A 24,450-nucleotide genomic window follows, 5' to 3' on the forward strand; every position below is an offset into this window, starting at 1 on the left:
TTTAATAGAATTAGTGGCATTGGCTGTCTCACATTTTTCCATAGCAGGATTTAACACAACTCCTCATTTGGATACACCTAACTTATTGCAAATTAATTGGAAACTGGAAAAAGGAAGTATGAACTTGGATGACCTCCTGCAAGATTGGAGGAAAAAGCCATACAGAATTTTTTTTTAAAAAAGGCCAGTATTCAGTGTCTTGCTAAAATCAGCCATGTACATAAGGCAACGCATTGCACTGAATTATATACGTGCCTCCCTAATCCTGGATACCAGGAACAAGTCTCCCCCTGGTTGAATAAACCTGAACAATTAACAGTGACCCCTTATTTGTTAAATGGGGTCCCGGGATTAGGAATAAAACCAAAGGGATCGATTTGAGATGGGAAACACCTCTGAGTCACACTTAATCGTAGCCTCTAGGCCTCCAGCAACAGCGAACAACATAGAAAAAATGATAAATGGTTGGACAAACAGACAATTTGTGTTTTAAAGTTGCCAATGACACAGAAGGAAAGATCACATGGGTCAGAAAGGAATGGGACAGTATGAAAAGCAACAGCTTCCTACTGAGGATCTGCTGTGGCTTTGGCCCAAGTACCCTATGAACTATGGGCAAAGCATAAGAATCATGTGGGATGAGTGTATTCAGCCCCTGACATAAACCGACTAGAAAAAAGGGAGCTGCCTTGCCATGAATTAAAACAATATTGACTGGCCCCGGAGGCTGAAGAAGGGATAGCGATGGTCTTTATGATTGACATGATTGTCTTTATTGCAACGAGCACTATTAGTGAAAATGCAAAGTCTGTGTAATACTCCTATTCTGCCAATACCAAAAGTGGGAAGACATAATGAATGGTGTTTTGTCTAAGACCTGAGAGCTATTAACAATAGTCCTTTGGTACCTGATACCAATATTATTCTGTTATCTATACCAGCAGAGGCCGACACCTTTACAGTAATTGACCTATGTTCAGCCTTTTCCTCCATATCCCTGCATAAAGACCGATAGCCTATTGTTCCGTGGCTTTGCCAGCAGTGGTGGAATAACATGTCAGCCTGCTTACGTGCTGCAATGGCGAGGGCTACCATGATAGAAGTGTTAGCAGTGAACTAGCTGGTAAACAACCTTCTTTATCTGATTAGGATGTTGTGTTTGTGCCACAACCCATTACGAGCTAAAAGACAGATTCAAACCAAATTACAATCAGACACATAATGCTTCTAGTTCATGGCATCTTGTAACATTTGAACTTATGGATGTTAATTTCTTAAAGAAGCTAAAAACGAATCTACAGGTTCCACAGTCATGGATAAATGGCATGAAGCAATTAAATGGGGAGATTTCAAAGCCACAGTAGGGAATATTTGTTCAGGGTGGCTTGCCAAATATTGATCTGTTTTCCAAGCAATTAAAAGGGCGAATTTGTATAAGAATTAACGGTAACAGGCTGAAACGTATGAATTCTAAATATTACTCTTTATTTTTTTATAAGCTCTGCATAAAGATAGTTGACAGCTCCATTCTCATTTTATCCCTACCATTTTGTCATAAAGTATGCTATTTATGTTTTTAATCTCACATGAATTTGGCAAAAGTCTTCGACCAAGTTATTGTAATTGTCAAACTGCAAAAATTCTTGATTTATCTTTATCAAGATCACGTTAACTGTTTTACGTATTGTATATTAAAAAAAGTTCTTACTATAAAATAAGTATTGATCATAAAGATCAACAAAGAGGAACCAGTATTATAATAAGACAAGCGTTGTGCCTAGATCCCTGATGAATCCTCTAATATAATGACCTTGCTATCCACATTTCCCAAGAAATTGAGAAAATCCATAAGTGAGATGAGATGGGTAAAATGATGGAAATGGAAGTTGCTGGCCATTAAGTTGGCTTGATGGACTTTGGAATGCTGTATTACACTATGGATCTACCTTTTTATTAATAAACATTCTGATCTTTATTGTTAACTGCTTGCGACCGTTATGTACCTTCCGAGGATTGTGAATGTTATCATAACTGATAAAGAGGAAGGAATGAGGAAGTTTAAAACATTTAAAAGTTACAAAAATGTATTCAGCTGTAAGACAGGCTTTCACCTTTCTCCTATTATACATGCAAAGCTAGCAGAAAATGCATTCACCTTTCTCCCATTACACTAGCAAGGCTACAGCACTATAGCACATTATGTGTTTGCACTGTAATCTAAAAAATCAGAGGAATGTTCAGACAACGGTTCTTTCCCTCTGCTCTACAGATTGCAATGTACTTAAACAATAGATCACCAAGGTCAAAGAACAAGAATGCTTGATCTGCAGAAAAATAGCCTCCTCATCATGACCATATATGGGCTAACCCTTCCTCTCTCGGAAAAAACTGTCAATCTTAAGAAGCTGTCAATCTTAAGAAGCAAGAGGCTGAAAGATAAAGTAAGACGCTCTGTAAGATAAAGTATTGCTGAATCGCTGATTATTGGGGTATAAATATATCTGCTTAAACACTACCCCTTTGTGTGGAGATAGAGTTGCACTGTATAGTCTGTATCTACATACTGTAAGAGTTACTACCACACCTGCCTGGCGAAATAAAGCTTTTACTACTTGATTACAAATTTTATTGTGTTTTCGTCTGTTTGAAGTGAAACGAACCTTAACAGTCTCATGTGTCAACACATCAGATAATTGTTTAAAATTGTCTTCATCCAGGCTAGATATTTTCATTCCTGTAATATGGTGACCATCGCAACATTTCTCTTCATTCATGGTATGCAATAGAATCTTCATCTTTTCTCCTGTAATGTCCAGCCTTCTCATCAAGCTTTGTGTACAAAAGGTAGCCGAACTTCCATGATCCAAAAATGCATGTTTGCAGCACTGTGTTCCCCTTGCCACTGCTTACCTTTACTGGCAAGATGGAGAAAATGCAGGTTTCTACCCCGGCCCCAATATGTGCGGTGAGGTAGCAGCATCACTCGTAGCTGGCTTCTCCTTCTCTTCTATTTGCTCCGGGATTTTCTCCGTATTCTCCTGTTCATTGTGAAGTAATTCGGGTTGATCTTGATTGCACTTATTACAAGTTAAATGACTCTTGCAGTCTCTAGCCATGTGTCCTTTCTTCAAACATCCAAAACAGATTCCCTTCTACTTTACGAAGTCCATCTTTTCTTTATATTCCTTCTTCTTAAATTTTCAACACCACCTTATGGTGTGAGCAACTTCATCACTTGACAACCAAAACCTTAGTGGCTTATTAGTAGATGCATCTCCTTTCATTCCACCTTTTGTTTCTACAGGTATTACAGCAGTAGCAAAACTGCCTTCCTCAGGTCCTGATCTTCCTTTTGTCTTAGTAAAAGTAGAAAATTTGAGTTGCAATTGGTTTAGGATCTTGAATACCCATTGGCACAGATTTGACACATACTTCCCTTTCTATGAAATTCACCAGATCAGGAAGCATGGCTTCTCGATTCTCATCATCCTGTATCAGACCTGCTTTATCCCTCCATTTTTCTCTAAGCCTAGAGGGCAGTTTTAGAATGACAGCTTTCATATTACTAACAACATTCATTTCTTGCATGTGGTTCAGATTTCTCATCGAGCTACAACAACCTCTAAGAAATATCGCAAACTCATGCAATGCCTTCACACCTTCTGCCTTGATAGCTGTCCAAGCATAGGCCTTCTTCGTGTACGCATTAGCAATCTTCTGTTCATTACCACAATGTTCTTTAAGCAATTTCCTTGCCATCTGATAGCCCTCATCTGCTGGTAAATTTCGACAACCTCCAACAAGCTGCTTTGAATATCCGCTTGTGTAATACTCCAGAAATCGTAAACGATCTCTTTCATTAGTAGTTTTCATTTCCACTCCATCGTGAAATGCTATTATGAATGTTTCATATTACAAAGGATCACCGTCAATCTTAGGAATTTCCATTGGAGGTAAAGTGGAAGAGATATTATTGAGCTAGAATTTTTTTTGATTCCTCACCAATTCGCAGGTTTCATATTTAAATCCCTCATTGGACTCAGAGGAATGGTAAACAGGTTTCTGAAGAGAGTACTGGTCTGCATAAGTTCTGTCGCGAGCCTCATGGCTAGTTGTTTGTCCCTGACTGGGCACAAATGGATGATAAATAGGCCGCTGCCAATCTTGGCTTACACAAACCTGTGTATTAGACCTCTGAGAAGAGTGTCGAGTTGCTGGCTTGTAACGAGCCTCAATAGATGGCCCATAAATTATTTGCTTCGGTCTAGCACCTGGTTGCTGAGATTAAGTTTTGTTGCCCATCCACTGATTTAGTGCTAGTTCTGAGTCATGCCAGATATTCTCTGGCTGTAGATTTGATTTAGCTGCTGTTTCCAGCTTAGCAGCTCCTTCTTGGACTAAGAAACCTATCTTCTGAGATATTCTTGAGCCGCATCTTGAACCTTCTTTGTCTTGGCAACTGCCAACTTTGTGGCTATTTCCAGCTGTTACTTCTCTTTCCTCAGCCTCTCTATCCAACTGTTCAGCTTCTCTCTTCAGCTGTTCAGCTTCTCTCTTCAGCTGTTTTCTTCGTACTTCAATCTCCACTAGCTTCTAGTGAGAGAGCAGCTAATTCAGCTTTGGCTTCCATTTGAGCAGAGACCCTTGTAATTGAACTGGCTACAGATCCAGATTTATGTCTTGATCTTCGTGTTGAGACATTTGAAATACTATCTTGGGGTCCAATATTTTCCTCAATTTCAGAACCTTGTTGTATAGTTGTTCCCACTGTAGAGCACACGTTTTTTTGTTCAATTTCAAATAACCCTTTCTCTACTTTTTCCATGAAACCATCAAAAGATTACATCTTCTCTTGAAACCACAGATTTTGCCTTTGGCTATTCCTCTTCAGGCAGTGGTAAACCCAGTATTGTCGTGGTTTTGTCCAACCTAAAGGCGGAGGTTGACTCATCGAACCTGAATAGATTTTACTTCTTATGTATTCTCTTCAAAATACACGAGTTCCTCCTGGTTTTCATTTAATCTGCAACTAGAACTTTTGTCTTTCCTTCTGGCATTTTTCCAGAAATGCAGCTCGGGCCTGAGTTTGACATCTCTCTTCTCATATCTTCTCACTTCTGGCTCCACATCCTTCCTGTGGTGCCTCTTCGTACTTACCTGTCGAAGAATCCATAACTGAAAGTATCCTTGGCTGGCTGCCAGATCGTTATTAAAACGTCCAGCAGAAATTTAAAACAATCTGTTCAGCTTCTTCAAAACAATCATTATTTTCAAGGTTGTAAATAGTCGCTGGTTGAGCACGCTGTATCTCCTCGGAAACCAAAACATCAATTAAAACTGAGCTTCAAAAGGTCAACACTTGCTCAGCGCTAGCAGCTATCTTCAAGTTAGCATAAACAAGCATATTACTGCATTCTTTACTTCTGCAGAATATTCTCACAGGCTTTTAAACTTTAAACTTCTGGAAGCTTTCAAATACAACAAAATTGTCGATCTACTCACGGCATGCTCGGTCAATGAAGTCTTCAAACTTCTTCTAATGACCAGGCTCCACCGTGTCAGTTGCCTGCGACCAGCAGATTCTTTGATCCAGAATTTAAGCTCTAATCTGGCAGAGATTCAGCTTCTTCTTCAGTTCCACTGTTGAATCAGTCTTTGGTTTACTACCTCTTGGTAATAACACAGTTTTTTACTTAATATAATGGCAGTTCTTATAACGTTCTCCAAGTCCAACTTTGTTAGCCATTGCTCCTTGGGGATGGGTTGGAGGTATAGTTTACGCTCTCATGACACACTTAAGATAGTACATAAGGAATCTACCAAACATTGTTTCTTGATTAATATAGTATTTTATTGAAGTAGTACAAAGCAAAGAAATAATCCATCTTTCCGTTCTTAATCGATGTTCCATTCATGTCAAGTCAATTCAATTCAATTCAATTCAATTCAATTCAATTCAATTTATTGTCATTTGGACCCCTTGAGGTCCAAACGAAATGCCGTTTCTGCAGCCATACATTACAAACAAATAGACCCAAGACACAACATAATTTACATAAACATCCATGCTGTGATGGAAGGCCAAAAAACTTTTCTCTCCACTGCACTCCCCCCCCCCCCGATGTCAGAGTCAAAGTCAAAGCCCCCGGCGGGCGATGGCGAATTGTCCCGTGGCCATTAAGCCACGTCGGGTGATGCAAGGTCGCACACCGGGTCTTGGTGTTAGAGCCCCCGGCGCGCGCTCGCAGTCCGCAGCCATTCCAAGCCGCGCGGGGCGGTGATGTAGGCCCCGCTCCAGGAGCTCTTCAACCCCGCAACTCGGGCAGGAGAAGTCGCCGCTGCGGAAGCCCCGAAAAGCGGTCTCCCTCCAGGGACCCGCGGGCTCCCGGTGCCGTCCGCCAAACCCGCAGTTGCAGCCACCGAATCTCCGGGGGTCGGGTCGCAGCAGCGTCCACCACAGCTCCACCCGCTCTGGACTCGGCCAGCTCCGCGACGGTGAGGTGAGTTCGGCACCAGAGTCCCCGGTCTTCATGTTGGAGGCCGCTCCTCGTTGCAGCCCCAACGACAACGGAGACCCGACAAAGAAAAGGTCGGGTCTCCCGTGCAGGGAGAGATTTAAAAGTTTCCCCCTCCCCCCCACACCACCCCCACCCCCCCCATACACATACCCCAACAAAAAATAACAAAAACTACATTAAAACATAGACATAAAATAATAAAAACGCAGACGGACTGCAGAGGCCGCTGCTGACGAGTGCCGCGCCGCCTACCGGAAGTCAAGAGAGTTTATTGTCATTTCCCAGAGAGGACAATGAAATTCTTGCTTTGCTTCAGCACAACAGAATATAGTAGGCATGAATACAGAACAGAGCAGTGTTTCCATATACATTTATATAAATATATACACACATGAATAAATAAACAGATAAGGTGCAAATAAACAGATAATGGACTATTAATGTTCAAAGTTCTGTTACAGTTGCGTTTAATAGCCTGATGGTTGTGGGGAAACAGCTATTCCTGAACCTGGACTCATGTCCTCAGGCTCATGTACCTTCTACCTGAAGGTAGCGAGTTTGTGGCCAGGATGGTGTGGGTCCTTAATGATGCTGCCAACCTTTTTGAGGCAGCGACTGCGATAGATCCCCTCGATGGTAGGAAGGTCAGAGTCGATGATGGTCTAAGTTTACTACTTTTTCATATGAAAGTTTCTTCTTCTAAAAGTATGTTGTCTCATTAACGTGTGTGTCGAGATCATGATTCATGTGTGGTAAAAAACTGTATTCTCACCATCCTTCCGAGACCCAACTGACTCCTAATCTATGAGTCTGCGCTAGTCTCCTCCAGAACACACCACCTCTACGTATTAAATCCCACCTACAAATGTACAGACAGAACAAGGGGTCACAGTTTCAGGATAAGGGGGAAGTCCTTTAGGACCAAGATGAGAAAATCATTTTTGACACAGAGAGTGGTGAATATGTGGAATTCTCTGCTACAGAAGGTAGTTGAGGCCAGTTCATTGGCTATATTTAAACGGGAGGTAGATGTGGTCCTTGTGGCTAAAGGGATCAGGGGGTATGGAGAGAATGGTACAGGATACTGAGTTGGATGATCAGCCATGATCATATTAAATGGCGGTGCAGGCTCGAAGGGCCGAATGGCCTACTCCTGCACCTATTTTCTATGTTTCTATGATATAAACTAAAATATTAAAAATGTTAGACATGGTTATAATATACTGACTTAATGTTAATGAATCCTACAATCATAGTGTGGACGGTTTAGATGGGGTGCCAAAGGGTGAATACAATATTTTACCCAGCATAGGGGAATCAAGATTTAGAAGATATTGGGGCAAGGTTTGATAAGAAATTGTGGGGATACCTTTTCACTCAGAAGGTGGTGGATATATAGAACGAGATCCAACTTCTTTCGCCTTTCATTGAATAGTAAAAATTATTTCATAAACAATCTGATTCCTTTTGTGCTGCAAGTACCTTATTCTAGGAATTAACTTTGTAATTTCATTTAAACCACTTCCAAAACTCCTATATCGTCTCTTAAACAAGATGACCATAACTGTCCTATACAATTGTAACCACAGTTCTTGGTAGTTTTGGAATAATCTCATATCCAAAGGTGGAGATAATTCACAATGTTAACCAGCATTGCAGATGTATGAAGGAAGGAACTGCAGATGTTGGTTTATACCAGAAGAGAAAGAGATTAGTTAAAACAAATGTAGGTCCCTTGCAGTCAGAAACAGGTGAATTGATCATGGGGAACAAGGACATGGCAGACCAATTGAATAACTACTTTGGTTCTGTCTTCACTAAGGAATACATAAATAATCTGCCGGAAATAGCAGGGGACCGCGGGTCAAATGAGATGGAGGAACTGAGTGAAATCCAGGTCAGCTGGGAAGTGGTGTTAGGCAAATTGAATGGATTAAAGGCCGATAAATCCCCAGGGCCAGATAGGCTGCATCCCAGAATACTTAAGGTAGTAGCTCCAGGAATAGTGTATGCATTAGTGATAATTTTTCAAAACTATTTAGATTCTGGAGTAGTTCCTGAGGAGTGGAGGGTAGCTAATGTGCCCCCACTTTTTAAAAAGGGGGGGAGAGAGAAAACGGGGAATTACAAACCAGTTAGTCTAACATTGGTAGTGGGGAAACTGCTATGGTCAGTTATTAAAGATGGGATAGCAGCACATTTGGAAAGTGGTGAAATCATTGGACAAAGTCAGCATGGATTTACGAAAGGTCAAACATGTCTGACGAATCTTATAGAATTTTTCGAGGATGTAACTAGTAGAGTGGATAAGGGAGAACCAGTGGATGTGTTATATCTGGACTTTCAGAAGGCTTTCGACAAGGTCCCACATAAGAGATTAGTATACAAACTTAAAGCACACGGTATTGGGGGTTCAGTGTTGATGTGGATAGAGAACTGTCTGGCAAACAGGAAGCAAAGAGTAGGAGTAAACGGGTCCTTTTCAGAATGGCAGGCAGTGACTAGTGGATTACCGCAAGGCTCAGTGCTGGGACCCCAGCTATTTACAATATACATTAATGATTTGGACGAGGGAATTGAATGCAACATCTCCAGGTTTACGGATGACACTAAGTTGGGGGGCAGTGTTAGCTGTGAGGAGGATGCTAGGAGGCTGCAAGGTGACTTGGATAGGCTGGGTGAGTGGGCTAATGCATGGCAGATGCAGTATAATGTGGATAAATGTGAGGTTATCCACTTTGGTGGCAAAAACAGGAAAGTAGATTCTTATCTGAATGGTGGCCGATTAGGAAAAGGGGAGATGCAACGAGACCTGGGTGTCATGGTACACCAGTCATTGAAAGTAGGCATGCAGGTGCAGCAGGCAGCGAAGAAAGCGAATGGTATGTTAGCATTCATAGCAAAAGGATTTGAGTATGGGAGCAGGGAGGTTCTACTGCAGTTGTACAGGGTCTTGGTGAGACCACACCTGGAGTATTGCGTACAGTTTTGGTCTCCAAATCTGAGGAAGGACATTATTGCCATAGAGGGAGTGCAGAGAAGGTTCACCAGACTGATTCCTGGGATGTCAAAGGTCAAAGGTCAAAATCTTTATTTGCCATTTGTGCTTACACACATAGGAACTCTTGTGCGGCTATTCAGAGAGTCAAGTCAAGTCAAGTTAAAAATTAAAATTAAAAATTAAAAAATTTAAAAAGACACACAGAAGACACATAATCCATTAAAAAAAAACACATACCACTCCAGAAATAAAAAAAAAAGAAAATGCCTAAAACCCTATACAAAGGGGAAAGTGAGAGCATTGTAACTTGCACAAACCCTATATCAGGACATCAGTTCATTTTGTTTTGTTTTGGCCAAGAGTCTCACTGTTGCAGGGAAGAAGCTCTTAAAAAAGCGTGTTCTATTTGTGGCGATACTGTCCGCTCGTCTGTGCCTGAGGTTGTATGTGCAGTTTTTGTGTTTGAGCAGGGAGTGAGCTGGATGTAGTGTGTCTCTAATGATTCTCTCTGCTCTTTTTTGACAGCGCTGTGTGTAGATTGTGTCCATGGAGGGGAGTTCAGTCAGGACTTTCATATGAGGAAAGACTGGATAGACTCGACTTGTACTCGCTAGAATTTAGGAGATTGAGGGGTGATCTTATAGAAACTTGCAAAATTCTTAAGGGGTTGGACAGGCTAGATGCAGGAAGATTGTTCCCGATGTTGGGGAAGTCACAGCTTAAGGATAGAGGGGGAATCCTTTAGGACCGAGATGAGAAAAACATTTTTCACACAGAGAGTGGTGAACTCTGGAACTCTCTGCCACAGAAGGTAGTTGAGGCCAGTTCATTGGCTATATTTAAGAGGGAGTTAGATGTGGCCCATGTGGCTAAAGGGATCAGGGGGTATGGAGAGAAGGCAGGTACGGGATACTGAGTTGGATGATCACCCATGATCATATTGAATGGCGGTGCAGGCTCGTTTCTACACCAAAGACCGACACATAATGCTGGAATAACTCAGCGGGTCTTCTTCTTCTTCTTCTTTGGAGTTTTACGGCAGCCGGCATCCACAATGTTGCATTGCTGCCACCTTCTGGCTTCACTCCACAGTCCTCATGTCTTTACATTATATCCTTTTTATAAGGCCAGAGGCCCTCAAGAAATTAAACAACACCTTTACTCCTTTTCCTTCCCCTCCATACGCTAGAATGTTCTTTTCTGATATATCTGTCATTCCAATTTTCTTCATTTCACTGATCAAAACTCTTCTTTCTGTTTCATATCTTCTACATGCAACTAGAGCATGCTGAACTGTTTCCGGCTGATGGCATTCCTCATCAGCCCAGTAGGGTGTTTTCCCAACATTTTTAATGTGCAGTTCAGGTGAGTGTGTCCTATCCTCAATCTTGCTAATACTACCTGTTCTCTCCTGTTCCCCCCTCTTCTTGCTGTAATGCCCACTCTATTTTGTAGCGAATAGAGGTGTCTCCCCTTTGTCTCCTGTTCCCAGTATTGTTGCCATTCCTGATTTATTTTCTTCCACACAATGTGTTTTCCTTCAGATTTGGATAATTGTAAGTTTACCTCTATGTTCTCTTTTTTAACGGCCTCTTTTGCTAATTTATCCACTTTTTCATTTCCTAGCACACCAATGTGTGCTGGGACCCACAACAAAGTCACGTCACTGCCCTTCCTTGTTACTTGGCTTAATAGTAGTAGAATTTCATACACTAGGTCAGGCCGCCTATGGGATGCACCAGACCCAATACTCTGGATTGCAGACAATGAGTCGCTACATATTAATACTTTGCATGGTTGCACCTGTTCTATCCACCGAACTGCCATCAAAATAGCGTACAGTTCCACTGTATACACTGCCAAATAGTTCTTTGTTCTTTTGCAAATCTCAACATTCATCCCTTGCACTACCACAGCTGCCCCTGTTGTTTCAGCTACTGGGTCCTTTGATCCATCTGTGAAGATTAAGAGGTGTTCCCTGTATCTATTATATTTATGGTATGGTATTCTGTTTTTAGGTCCGAATTTTTTTCCCTCCTTTTTGCCTCCCATATCTCCAGATCAACTTTTGGGATGTTCAGTAACCATATTGGGACAGATGGCCACAATACTGCAGGGCAGAACTCTTTGTCCTCTACTTCCATGTCCCTTGCCACACCTCCTCCAACCCAGCCGAAGCTTCCAGACTGAGCCACCCCTCTCTCCCAGCACTCCTGTACTACCTGTTTTGTTGGGTGGTTCTCTCCATGATCCTTAAGGCTTAGCCAGTAATTAGCCATTAGTTGTCTGCGGCGCAGTCTCAACGGCATCTCCCCAGTTTCCACCTGTAGTGCACATACAGGTGACGTCCGCACACCTCCTATACAGATTCTTAGAGCTTCCGCTTGGACTTTGTCCAACTCGGACAACACTGACTTAGATGCTGATCCATAAGCTATACTGCCATACTCTAGTCTGGATCTGATCAGTGATATATAGATATGTTTAAGAGATAATATATCTGCTCCCCACTCTAAACCTGCTAAGCATCTCATTACATTGATGGCTTTTTTGCATTTTCCAATTATTTTTGTAATGTGGACCCTCCATGTTAATCTGGAGTCAAAATGGACTCCCAGGAAACGGAAATCTTTTACTCTTTCCAAATTGTTGCCGTATAGTTTTAACTGGACATCCTCTTTAATTTCCTTCCTTGTGAAAACCATTGTCTTTGTCTTCTCTATAGAGAATTTAAAACCCCATTTCACTCCCCACTCTTCCACCTGGGCTATCCCTTGCTGCATTTTTTTCACGATAAAATCTATATTCTTCCCCTTTCTCCATAGGCTGCCATCATCTGCAAAGAGCGATCGCCCCATCTCTGGTTGAATGTTTGCAAATATATCATTGATCATGATTGAGAATAGGATCGGGCTTATCGCACTTCCTTGGGGAGTTCCATTCTCGACTACACATTTACTAGAGATATCTGACCCTATTTTAACTTGGATACTTCTACCGTTAAGAAAATCCATTATCCAGTTAAAAATATTTCCTCCTACTCCCATTAAATGCAGCTTTATTAGAAGACCTTCTCTCCACAACATATCATAAGCCTTCTCTACATCAAAAAATACAGTAACTACAGATTCTTTTTTAACTTGTGCTTTCCTTATATCATCTTCCAAGCACAGAACTGGATCATTAGTACCTCTCCCTTTTCTAAAGCCACTCTGATAATTAGCCACTATACCGTTTTCTTCCATTAGATGCATTAATCTTTCATTTACCATTCTTTCCATCAGTTTACACATGTGTGCTGTTAAAGCTATAGGTCTATAATTTACTGGATTACTTGCATCTTTCCCTGGTTTCCTAATAGGCACAATGATTGCTTCCTTCCACCTCTCCGGTATTCGCCCTTCTTCCCACACCTTGTTATATAGTGCAAGTATCTTTTGGAGTCCCTCCTCACTTAGATGCTTTATCATTACGTAGCAAATGTCATCCTTCCCTGGGGCTGAGTTCTTACACTTGGCCAGAGCTCTCTTTAGCTCCCCCAAATTAAATGGAATATTGTACTTGTCCTCTGTGATACCTTTCCTTTGTAAGGCCTCAACATTTTCCTCTCTTGTTCTTTCCCTACCTCTTCTTCCTTCATCTGATAAGTTGTGGGAGCTGTGAACCCTACTAAAAGTGTTAACCATTAGTTCTGCTTTGTCTTTATTTGAGACTACAGTTTGATCTCCATTTGTTAGGATAGGATAACTCCACTCCCTTTTATCACCTTCCATTTTTTTAATCATCCCCCATATCTCCCCTACCTGTGTTGTGTTTCCAATTGAATCACAATACTTCCTCCAATATGCTCTTTTTGTTTGTCTTATAGTCCTCCTTACAATTGCCTGAGCCTGTTTGTAATTAATCATGTGTTGGTAGTTATGAGTTCTTTTTAATAATCTGAATGCTCTGTTTCTATTCACCACTGCCTCTTTACATTTATTGTCCCACCATGGCACAGCTTTCCTTTTTGATCTTCCTTTACTTTTAGGTATGGAAACTAATGCTGCTCTTTTGATACCTTCTGACAATTTATTCTCAAAGTTTTCTATATCTGTCTCTTCTTGTATCGGTTTTACATATCTATCACTTTCCTCCTTAAATTTCTCCCAATTAGCCTTTCCAAACACCCATCGTCCACTTCTGTTTTCTTTACTCATAGTTAAAGTAATATTTATTTTGCATAGCACAGGATGATGATCACTTCCTATGGTACCCTTTTCATATACTTCCCAGTTACATTTAGCAGCAATCCTATTAGAAACAAGTGTAAGGTCCAACACAGACTCCTTCCCTGTCCTAACATCTACCCTGGTCTTCTTTCCATCATTTAGACATACTAGATTACCATCATTTAATAATTCCTCAATTACCTGTCCATTATTATCTGACTTTCCACTGCCCCATAATGTATTATGTGCGTTAAAGTCCCCACACCAAATAACATTAGATTTGCTCTGGCCTTCTACTTCCTGTAACTTATTGACCTCTAATCGCTTACATGGATTATAGTAATTTATTACCACTATTTTCCTCCTCTCAGACCACACTTCTATTACCACATATTCCTGTTCCTGCCCAATTCCTAATACCTTGTATGGTATCCCTTTTTTAATGAAAGTGGCACAACCCCCTCCTCCCCCATTTCCCCTATCACATCTCACTGCAACATAATCATATAGAACAAAATCTAAACTTGGTTTCAACCAGGTTTCCTGGATACATACGACATCTGGTTTTTCCTTCCTACTGTCTATGAATTGCTTAAAGTCTTGCCCATTGGCTAACAAGCTTCTTGCATTCCATTGTAGGATTAACATTAATATTATTAACCCACACATGTTGACTCTTGGCTCGCCTGGATACTGAGACCATCGTGTATTTCCTCCCACTTCAATCCTGCCATGCCCAAGTGGTGGACTGCAGCCTTTACAATGATTTGGATCCTTTCTGTTTTGGATTTTACTTCTGCTGTCGCATTTATTACTCCTGCTATAAATATAACCAGGTTTTTCTTTTCTTTCCATATACTCTTTTCTTTTTCTTTTATTGTTTCCATTATGCCCATATCTTGCTCCCTCCTGATTCTTCTTTCATTCATCTGTTTTGTAGGGTCAGCCTTTTTTGCTGCCTCTGCATAGGAGACCTTTTCCTTCACTCTTATGTTTTGTACTTCAGCTTCACGTTTCATCACCTCACAGCCCCAGTAAGCCACACTATGCTCTCCTCCACAATTACAGCACTTTGGTCTGACCCCCTCTCCACACTGACCATATTCATGGTCCCCACTACACCTTGCGCATTTCCTCGCCCCCTTGCACATTTTAGCTATATGCCCAAATTTCTGACATTTGAAGCACCTCATTGGCTTGGGTATGTACTCTCTTACACTATATCGCATGAATCCAAAATGGACCACTTTTGGAAGGGATTCTGTCTTGAATTCAAGCAGGACTGACTCAGTTTCCTCTTTCTTTGCTCCTTTGGTCATTCTTTTGGCATTCATAATGAATTCACATTTCTTTCTGAGTTCCTGAACCAGTTCACTCATATTGACTTTGAGAGGGATTCCATAGATAACCCCTTTACACCCTGCCCTCCTCCGTTCTCCCACTCTCACTACTTTGATTATTTTGATTTTGTCAATCTTGTTCATTTTCATTGCCTTTTCAACTTGAGCCTCACTGTTGCACCCTATTAGCATGTTTCCATCTTCCAGCACTCTTGCATACTTTACTTCCCCAACCTGGGCTCTGATTATTTTTGTCAGCTTCATTGGCTCTATCTTCTTTACTCCTCCTTCTCCTTCAAACCTCACCACTACATTTAACGAAATTTCCTTTTCTGGTTCCTTCTCTTCACTCTCCGATCCACCAATATTGCTTTCCCTTCTTTTACGGCTGCTCTTCCTGGGGCTACCCCGTGTTCCCACGGTTTCCCACTCCTTCTCAACATTTCCTTCATTATCCTCTCCTCCACTGGCCTCCATACCACTAGACCCACTCTCTCCTGTCATTTTGTAACAGCAGGGAATATTGCCAGAGCACCGTTTACCGGACCTATACAGGCCGTCGGCCGATCAACTCAGCGGGTCGGGCAGCATCTCTGAAGAAAAGGAATATGTAACATTTCGGGTCAGAACCCTTCTTCAGACTAAAAGATAGAAAAGGCCAGAAGTAAACAGGGCCGCAACAGATAACCCCTGGGAGGGTGGAGTCCATAATGTAGGTATGTTGCAAAGCCTACCTGAAGCGTCGTTGAAGATCTGCTGCTGAGGCTGTGCGCGATTTTGGCGCCGTTTAGAGGGGGCGGGTTTAAAACGCGATTTTCTCTAAGCTGTTCCAATCGAAAATGTTCAGCCTAGTTAATTATTAACGAAAAATCGCTGGAAGACCCCGTCGCAAAAGCTATTATTAGGTTTAAAGGCCTTGAATAATAGTTATAGTAGTTTAAAAATCAATCTTTAAACCCGCGACCGTCATCAACCGCAGGGTCTCATAAAGAAAATAGCAGAAGGTATGCTGTATATTTTTACATTCAAAAGGGCTTCTAAAGATCCCTTTATACAAAATTTAATATTGCGAGTAGCTCAATTTGGGCCCATTATATCGCGCAGTATTTTTCTGGGCATTTGAGGCACAAATCTACCGCAATGTGAACGTTCTAAACCAGCGCGTTCCACAGGGACCCACTGGAAAGCTGATTTAAATGGGCATTTATTTACAGCAATTGAACACTGAATTCCTTCCATTTGGCCTATAAATTAATGTAAATGAGATTTAAAAATCATGTTTTATTGTGAATTATTTGTGAATATTATTTGGACATTTAGGCTATTTAAAAATGTTAATCATTTATTAAGAAATAGATAGATGTTTAGATCTAGTAATTGAAGTCTGAAATTAGCTACAATTAGGTAACTAACTAATTATATGCTTTAATTTCAGGTCATCCAAGTAAGATTATTTTATATTTGTTTCAGAATGCTTCAATCTATAATAACTGAAAATTTCATTCAGTTCTCTTAATTTTTAAGAAAGTTATGGGCTTTTGACTGTTCACGATCACAACTTTTTTGTTATGTCCATAGAAAATCAATAGGGAACAAGATGCTCATTTCCGAGTATGAAAATGGCCATAACTTTTTAAATACTTGAGATATGAAAGTGAATTAGATGTCAAATTAAACTTATTTTTATGCTTTATCTGATGGGATAAATTACAGACTTGATTTTTTAAATCTCAAAATTTTGTAACATTGCTACATAATGGCGCACTGTTGGCCGGAGAAGAAGTGTTAACGACAACTTTACATGGAAGGAAACGGTGGATAACACTCAAACACACATGTTCTCCCACACTCACGGACACACACTCTCACAGACAGGTTGCGGTTACCAGGAGTGAGGCGACCACACGTCTTGTCCTCGGGTGAACTCTCCCCCCGCGCCCGGCGGCGCCGCTCCCTTCCCGCCTAACGGCCGCCCAGCACACTGCGCACGCGCCGCAACCACCCGCCAGCGACCGTTGGTGGGAGGAGATGCTCGTGCGCCGGGGCCGGCGGTTTGATGCGCGTGCGCCCCCCCCCCCTGCAACGGCCATTAATACGCGCGCGAGAGACGCGGGGCCGCGGGAGATGGAGGATGAGGGGGAGCGAGGTTGGGGGGAAAGGAGGGAACCGGTGGGTGATGAGCGTCGCCATGAAGGTGTCGGTTGGAGCGGAGGGAGTGTGGGTCGGTATGGAGGGGTGAGGGTCGGTATGGAGGGGTGAGGGTCGATGAGGGGCTGGAGTGTGAGGGGGGGGGAGGAGGGGGGGGGGGTCGTTGTGTGGTGGCAGAGGGAGGGTTCGGGGCAGAGGGGGAGTCGAGTGAGAGGGGCAGGGAGAGAGGGTGTGAGTGCGAGAGTCAGGAACGGAGTGAGGGAGAGGGAGTGAGGATGTAGGAGTGAGGGTGTAAGGTTGTAAGGGTGAGGGTGTAGGGGTAAGGGACAGAATGTGAGTAGGGGTGTGGGAGAGGGAGTAACGGTGAAGGAGGTAGTGAGTGTGTAGGGCTGAGGGAGTGAGAATAGGAGAGGGAGTGAGGGTGAGTGTGTAACATAGAAACATAGAAACATAGAAATTAAGTGCAGGAGTAGGCCATTCGGCCCTTCGAGCCTGCACCGCCATTCAATATGATCATGGCTGATCATCCAACTCAGTATCCCGTACCTGCCTTCTCTCCATACCCTCTGATCCCCTTAGCCACAAGGGCCACATCTAACTCCCTCTTAAATATAGCCAATGAACTGGCCTCGACTACCCTCTGTGGCAGGGAGTTCCAGAGATTCACCACTCTCTGTGTGAAAAAAGTTCTTCTCATCTCGGTTTTAAAGGATTTCCCCCTTATCCTTAAGCTGTGACCCCTTGTCCTGGACTTCCCCAACATCGGGAGCAATCTTCCTGCATCTAGCCTGTCCAACCCCTTAAGAATTTTGTAAGTTTCTATAAGATCCCCTCTCAATCTCCTAAATTCTAGAGAGTATAAACCAAGTCTATCCAGTCTTTCTTCATAAGACAGTCCTGACATCCCAGGAATCAGTCTGGTGAACCTTCTCTGCACTCCCTCTATGGCAATAATGTCCTTCCTCAGATTTGGAGACCAAAACTGTACGCAATACTCCAGGTGTGGTCTCACCAAGACCCTGTACAACTGCAGTAGAACCTCCCTGCTCCTATACTCAAATCCTTTTGCTATGAAAGCTAACATACCATTCGCTTTCTTCACTGCCTGCTGCACCTGCATGCCCACTTTCAATGACTGGTGTACCATGACACCCAAGTCTCGCTGCATCTCCCCTTTTCCTAGTCGGCCACCATTTAGATAATAGTCTGCTTTCCTGTTTTTGCCACTAAAATGGATAACCTCACATTTATCCACATTATACTGCATCTGCCAAACATTTGCCCACTCACCCAGCCTATCCAAGTCACCTTGCAGTCTCCTAGCATCCTCCTCACAGCTAACACTGCCCCCCAGCTTAGTGTCATCCGCAAACTTGGAGATATTGCCTTCAATTCCCTCATCCAGATCATTAATATATATAGTAAATAGCTGGGGTCCCAGCACTGAGCCTTGCGGTACCCCACTAGTCACTGCCTGCCATTGTGAAAAGGACCCGTTTACTCCTACTCTTTGCTTCCTGTTTGCCAGCCAGTTCTCTATCCACATCAATACTGAACCCCCAATGCCGTGTGCTTTAAGTTTGTAAACTAATCTCTTATGTGGGACCTTGTCGAAAGCCTTCTGGAAGTCCAGATACACCACATCCACTGGTTCTCCCCTATCCACGCTACTAGTTACATCCTCGAAAAATTCTATAAGATTCGTCAGACATGATTTACCTTTTGTAAATCCATGCTGACTTTGTCCAATGATTTCACCACTTTCCAAATGTGCTGCTATCCCATCTTTAATAACTGACTCTAGCAGTTTCCCCACTACCGATGTTAGACTAACTGGTCTGTAATTCCCCGTTTTCTCTCTCCCTCCCTTCTTAAAAAGTGGGGTTACGTTTGCTACCCGCCAATCCTCAGGAACTACTCCAGAATCTAAAGAGTTTTGAAAGATTATTACTAATGCATCCACTATTTCTGGAGCTACTTCCTTAAGGCAGCTAAGGGTGTGGGAGAGAGGGTGTGAGGATGTAGGTGTGTGAGGGAGAGTGCAGGGGTGAGGGAAAGGGTGGAGGGGTGAAGGAGGAGGGTGTGAGAGAGTGGAGGGTAATGGAGAGGGAGGGTGAGCAGGAGAGGGAATGAGGTGGGGTGAGTGGGGGAGGATAGTGAGGGGTGGAAGATGAGGGTAGAGGTGGTGGAGATGAGGGTGAGGGGTGGGGTTGCAGAGAAATAGTGCAGCAGGTGAGGAGTTGGAGTCAAATATAGAGTCTGAACCAAATGAGTCCAGTAGGAAGCGGATGGCAGCATGATACGGCAGATAGGTAAAACTGTAAAGAACTCAGATATTCATCAGCACATGTAAATATGATCGGACTACAATCAAAAAACAAAGTTGAAAAAAGGGCAGGCAATTAGTTTAAACAACTCAAAGATTCATACAGAGGGTGGTGAGTATATGGAGGAGATAGTTGAGGCAAGTACAATAACATCACTTAAAAGACATTTTGACAGATAAATGGATAGGAAAGGATTGGAGAGACATGGGCCAAATGTGGGTAAGATGGGACTAGCGTAGATGGGGCATCTTGTTTGGCATGGACAAGTTGGGTTGGATGGCCTGTCCCTGTGTTGTATGACTCAGTAGCGTACGAAGAAGGGTCTCAACCCAAAACATCACCCAATCCTTCTCTCCAGAGATGCTGCCTGTCCCGCTGAGTTACTCCAGCTTTTTGTGTCTATCTTGTATGACTATAATTCTATTCACTGAAATTTCAAACGAAATTTGTTAACTTTAGTTAATTTTTTAGTTACACAACTTTTTAGTTTACTTTCATAACATCAAAGTCCAACAACAAGATATTACCCTCAGAGACCTCAACTGCTCCATCCCTTGACCACACTGCAGTAAATCTGCAGTAAATCTGACCAGCTGGTTGTGTTTCTACTCGCTGTTAACAATCAGAAACTGAGGTGGGAGAATCGGGTAAGAAAGGAGATTCTTCACTACTGTTTTGAGTCGATGGACAGGTCGATATTCAAGGGCTCTGTGTTTAACTTAAATGAGTATGTCAGTGTTATCACATATTTCTTCAGCAAGTGTGTAGAGGACTGCACATCAAAGAAGACAAAGAAAACTGACCTCCATTGCAGGTGATAGACTTCTGACATACCTCCATTGTAGGTGATAGACTTCTGACCGACATCCACTATAAACCTACTGACTCCCATGGATATCTGGACTACACTTCTTCCCACCCTGCTTCCTGTAAGGACTCCATCCCCTAGTCCCAATTCCTCCATCTACGCCGCATCTGCTCCCAGGATGAGGTGTTCCACACCAGGGCATCTGAAATGTCCTCATTCTTCAGCGAATGGGGGTTCCCCTCCTCCACCATAGATGAGGCTCGCAGCAGGGTCACTTCCATACCCCGCAACACTGCTATCTCTCCCCATCCCCCCCACTCGCAACAAGGGCAGAGTCCCCCTAGTCCTCACCTTTCACCCCACCAGTCGTCACATACAACGTAATCCTCCGTCAGTTTCGCCACCTCCAACGTGACCCCACCACTCGCCACATCTTTCCATCTCCCCCCATATCTGCCTTCCGCAAAGACCGCTCCATCCATAACTCCCTTGTCAATTCTTCCCTTCCTTCCCGTACCATCCCCTCCCTGGGCACTTTCCCTTGCAACCGCAAGAAATGCAACACTTGTCCCTTTACCTCCCCCCTCGACTCCATTCAAGGACCCAAGCAGTCGTTCCAGGTGCGACAGAGGTTTACCTGCATCTCCTCCAACCTCATCTATTGCATCCGCTGCTCTAGATGTCAGCAGATCTATATCGGTGAGACCAAGCGGAGGTTGGGCGATCGTTTCGCTGAACACCTCCGCTCGGTCCACAATAACCAACCTGACCTCCTGGTGGCTCAACACTTCAACTCCCCCTCCCACTCCGTATCCGACCTCTCTGTCCTGGGTATCCTCGATAGCCAGGGCGAGCAACACCGGAAATTGGAGGAACAGCACCTCATATTCCGCTTGGGGAGTCTGCATCCTGGGGGCATGAACATTGAATTCTCCCAATTTTGTTCCTCCTTGCTGTCTCCTCCCCTTCCTCAGCCCTTCTGCTGTCTCCTCCCATCCCCCAGCCTTCGAGCTCCTCCTTTTTCCTTTCTTCTCCCCGCCCCCCCACCCCCGATCAGTCTGAAGAAGGGTTTTGGCCCGAAACTTTGCTTTTTTCCTTCGCTCCATAGATGCTGCTGCACCCGCTGAGTTTCTCCAGCTTTTTTGTGTACTTTCGATTTTCTAGCATCTGCAGTTCCTTCTTAAACACAAGACAATACTTGTGTTTTGCAGCCGGAAAACTCAGATGAACCACAAAGTTGATTCAAAGTCCATTCCCAAGTGAAGTCTAGTCTGCAGCTTTAATGACTAATGACCCCATATGGTACAATAAATCCATCTCGACCTTGACAAGACCATTATAGATAAGAATAGGGAATTCTAGACCAAACAGTGTCTTCCTTGTAGCTGAAACCCTCTAATGCAGGATTCATTCTGGTAAACCTATTCAGCACCCTCTTAGAAACATAGACATAGAAACATAAAAAATATGTGCAGGAGTTGGCCATTGGAGATCCAGCACCACTATTCAATATCATCACGGCTGATCATCCAAAATCAGTATCCCGTTCCGGCTTTTCCCCCCATATCCTAGGATGCTAGGAGACTGCAAGGTGACTTGGATAGGCTGGGTGAGTGGGCAAATGTTTGGCAGATGCAGTATAATGTGGATAAATGTGAGGTTATCCATTTTGGTGGCAAAAACAGGAAAGCAGACTATTATCTAAATGGTGGCCGACTAGGAAAAGGGGAGATGCAGCGAGACCTGGGTGTCATGGTACACCAGTCATTGAAAGTAGGCATGCAGGTGCAGCAGGCAGTGAAGAAAGAGAATGGTATGTTAGCTTTCATAGCAAAAGGATATGAGTATAGGAGCAGGGATGTTCTACTGCAGTTGTACAGGGTCTTGGTGAGACCACACCTGGAGTATTGCGTACAGTTTTGGTCTCCAAATCTGAGGAAGGACATTATTGCCACAGAGGGAGTGCAGAGAAGGTTCACCAGACTGATTCCTGGGATGTCAGGACTGTCTTATGAAGAAAGACTGGATAGACTTGGTTTATACTCTCTAGAATTTAGGAGATTGAGAGGGGATCTTATAGAAACTTACAAAATTCTTAAGGGGTTGGACAAGCTAGATGCAGGAAGATTGCTCCCGATGTTGGGGAAGTCCAGGACAAGGGGTCACAGCTTAAGGATAAGGGGGAAATCCTTTAAAACCGAGATGAGAAGAACTTTTTTCACACAGAGAGTGGTGAATCTCTGGAACTCTGCCACAGAGGGTAGTCGAGGCCAGTTCATTGGCTATATTTAAGAGGGAGTTAGATGTGGCCCTTGTGGCTAAGGGGATCAGAGGGTATGGAGAGAAGGCAGGTATGGGATACTGAGTTGGATGATCAGCCATGATCATATTGAATGGCGGTGCAGGCTCGAAGGGCCGAATGGCCTACTCCTGCACCTAATTTCTATGTTTCTATGTTTCTATCCCTTGATTCCCTTAGCCCTAAGAGCTATATCTAACTCTCTTGAAAACATACAGTAAATTGGCCTCCATTTCTTTCTGTGGCAGAGGATTCCACAGATTCACAACGCTCTGGGTGAAAAAGTATTTCCTCATCGCAGTCCTAAAGGACCTAAATTATAGCACATTAGCTCATTATAGCACATTGCATTGTATCAGTTCATTAGACAGTTCAATATCCTCATTGAGGTAGATTGAATTGAACAGTAGCCTAGCTTCTGGAAGGACCATTCAGAAGCCTGATAACAGAGGGAACAAAGTTGTTCCTGAGTCTGACAGTGCGTGCTTTCAAGCCTCTGTACCTTCTGCCAAACGGGAGCAGTGAGAGATAGGAATGACCGGGGTGTCTTTGGTTATGTTGGCTGCTTTTCTGAGGCAGCGTGAACTATAGATGGATTCAATGATGGGGAGTCTTGTGTGTGTGGTGGACTGGGCTACCTCTACAACTCTCGACAATTTCTTGCAACCTAGAGCAGAGCTGTTCCCAAACCAAACAGTGATGCAACCCAGTAGCATGTTTTCTATGGTGCATCTGTAGAAGTTTGTAAGAATCTCTGAAGACATGCCAGATTATTTCAAATTTCCACAGCAACCAGTCATTAGTGTGCCTTCTTGGCCATCAATGTGGTTGGTCCACGACAGATCATTGGTAAATTAACACCAAGGAACGAAGCCCTCAACCATTTCCAAAGTCACATCATTGATGCTGATTGAGGTCTGTAGTCCACCAGGCTTACTGAAGTCAGTAACGAGCTCCTTCATCTTGCTGACATTGAGGGAGAAGTTAATGTCGTGACATTATGCCATTAAATTCCCTATCTCCTTCAGCATTCTGTCTCGTCATTGTTCATAATTTGGCCCACCACAATGATGTCAGCTACAAACTTGTAGAAGGAATTAAAGCTGAATTTGCTGCACAGTCGAAGAGTGTAAAGAGAGTTTAGTCCAGGACTGAGAACGCATCCTAATGGGGCACCTGTGTTATTGTGGAGGAGATGTTGCCACCTATCTTCACTGATTGTAGTCTGGGTAAGAAAATCAAGGATCCAGTGGCAGAGGAGGGAGTTGATTCTGAGGTTTCAGAGTTTGGCGTCCCAAGTTGTCGACCTGTTGCGACAGTAAGGAAACTGCAGTAGATCAAGGCTGGCCGGGAGGCTGGTGTTAATGTGTGCCATCACCAGTCTCTCAACGCACTTCATGGTGGTGGATGTCAGAGCCACTGGATGGTAGTCATTAAGGCATGTTACTTTTCTTTTCTTTGGCACCATGACGATAGTGGTCATTTTGAAGCAGGTTGAGACTTCAGAATGGAGTAGTGAGAGGTTAAATATGGCTGTGAACACCTCTGCCAGGTAACCTGCAGAAGTCCTGAGGATATGCCCAGAGACTCCATCCGGACCAGTTACTTTCAATGGATTCATCCTTAGAAAAGCTGAATTTACGTCTGCCTCAGTAACCGTTGATACAGGCACACCCGAGACTGGTGGGGTGGCCAACATTCCACCACCGACCAAAGCGGGTATAGAATGCATTCAGTTCATTGAGGAGGGACCCATGGTTGCCAGCAAGAGAGCATGCCTTTGCTATGTAGCCGTTAT

The sequence above is a fragment of the Amblyraja radiata genome, chromosome 1, assembly GCF_010909765.2.
Source record: "Amblyraja radiata isolate CabotCenter1 chromosome 1, sAmbRad1.1.pri, whole genome shotgun sequence".
Taxonomy (NCBI): domain Eukaryota; kingdom Metazoa; phylum Chordata; class Chondrichthyes; order Rajiformes; family Rajidae; genus Amblyraja; species Amblyraja radiata.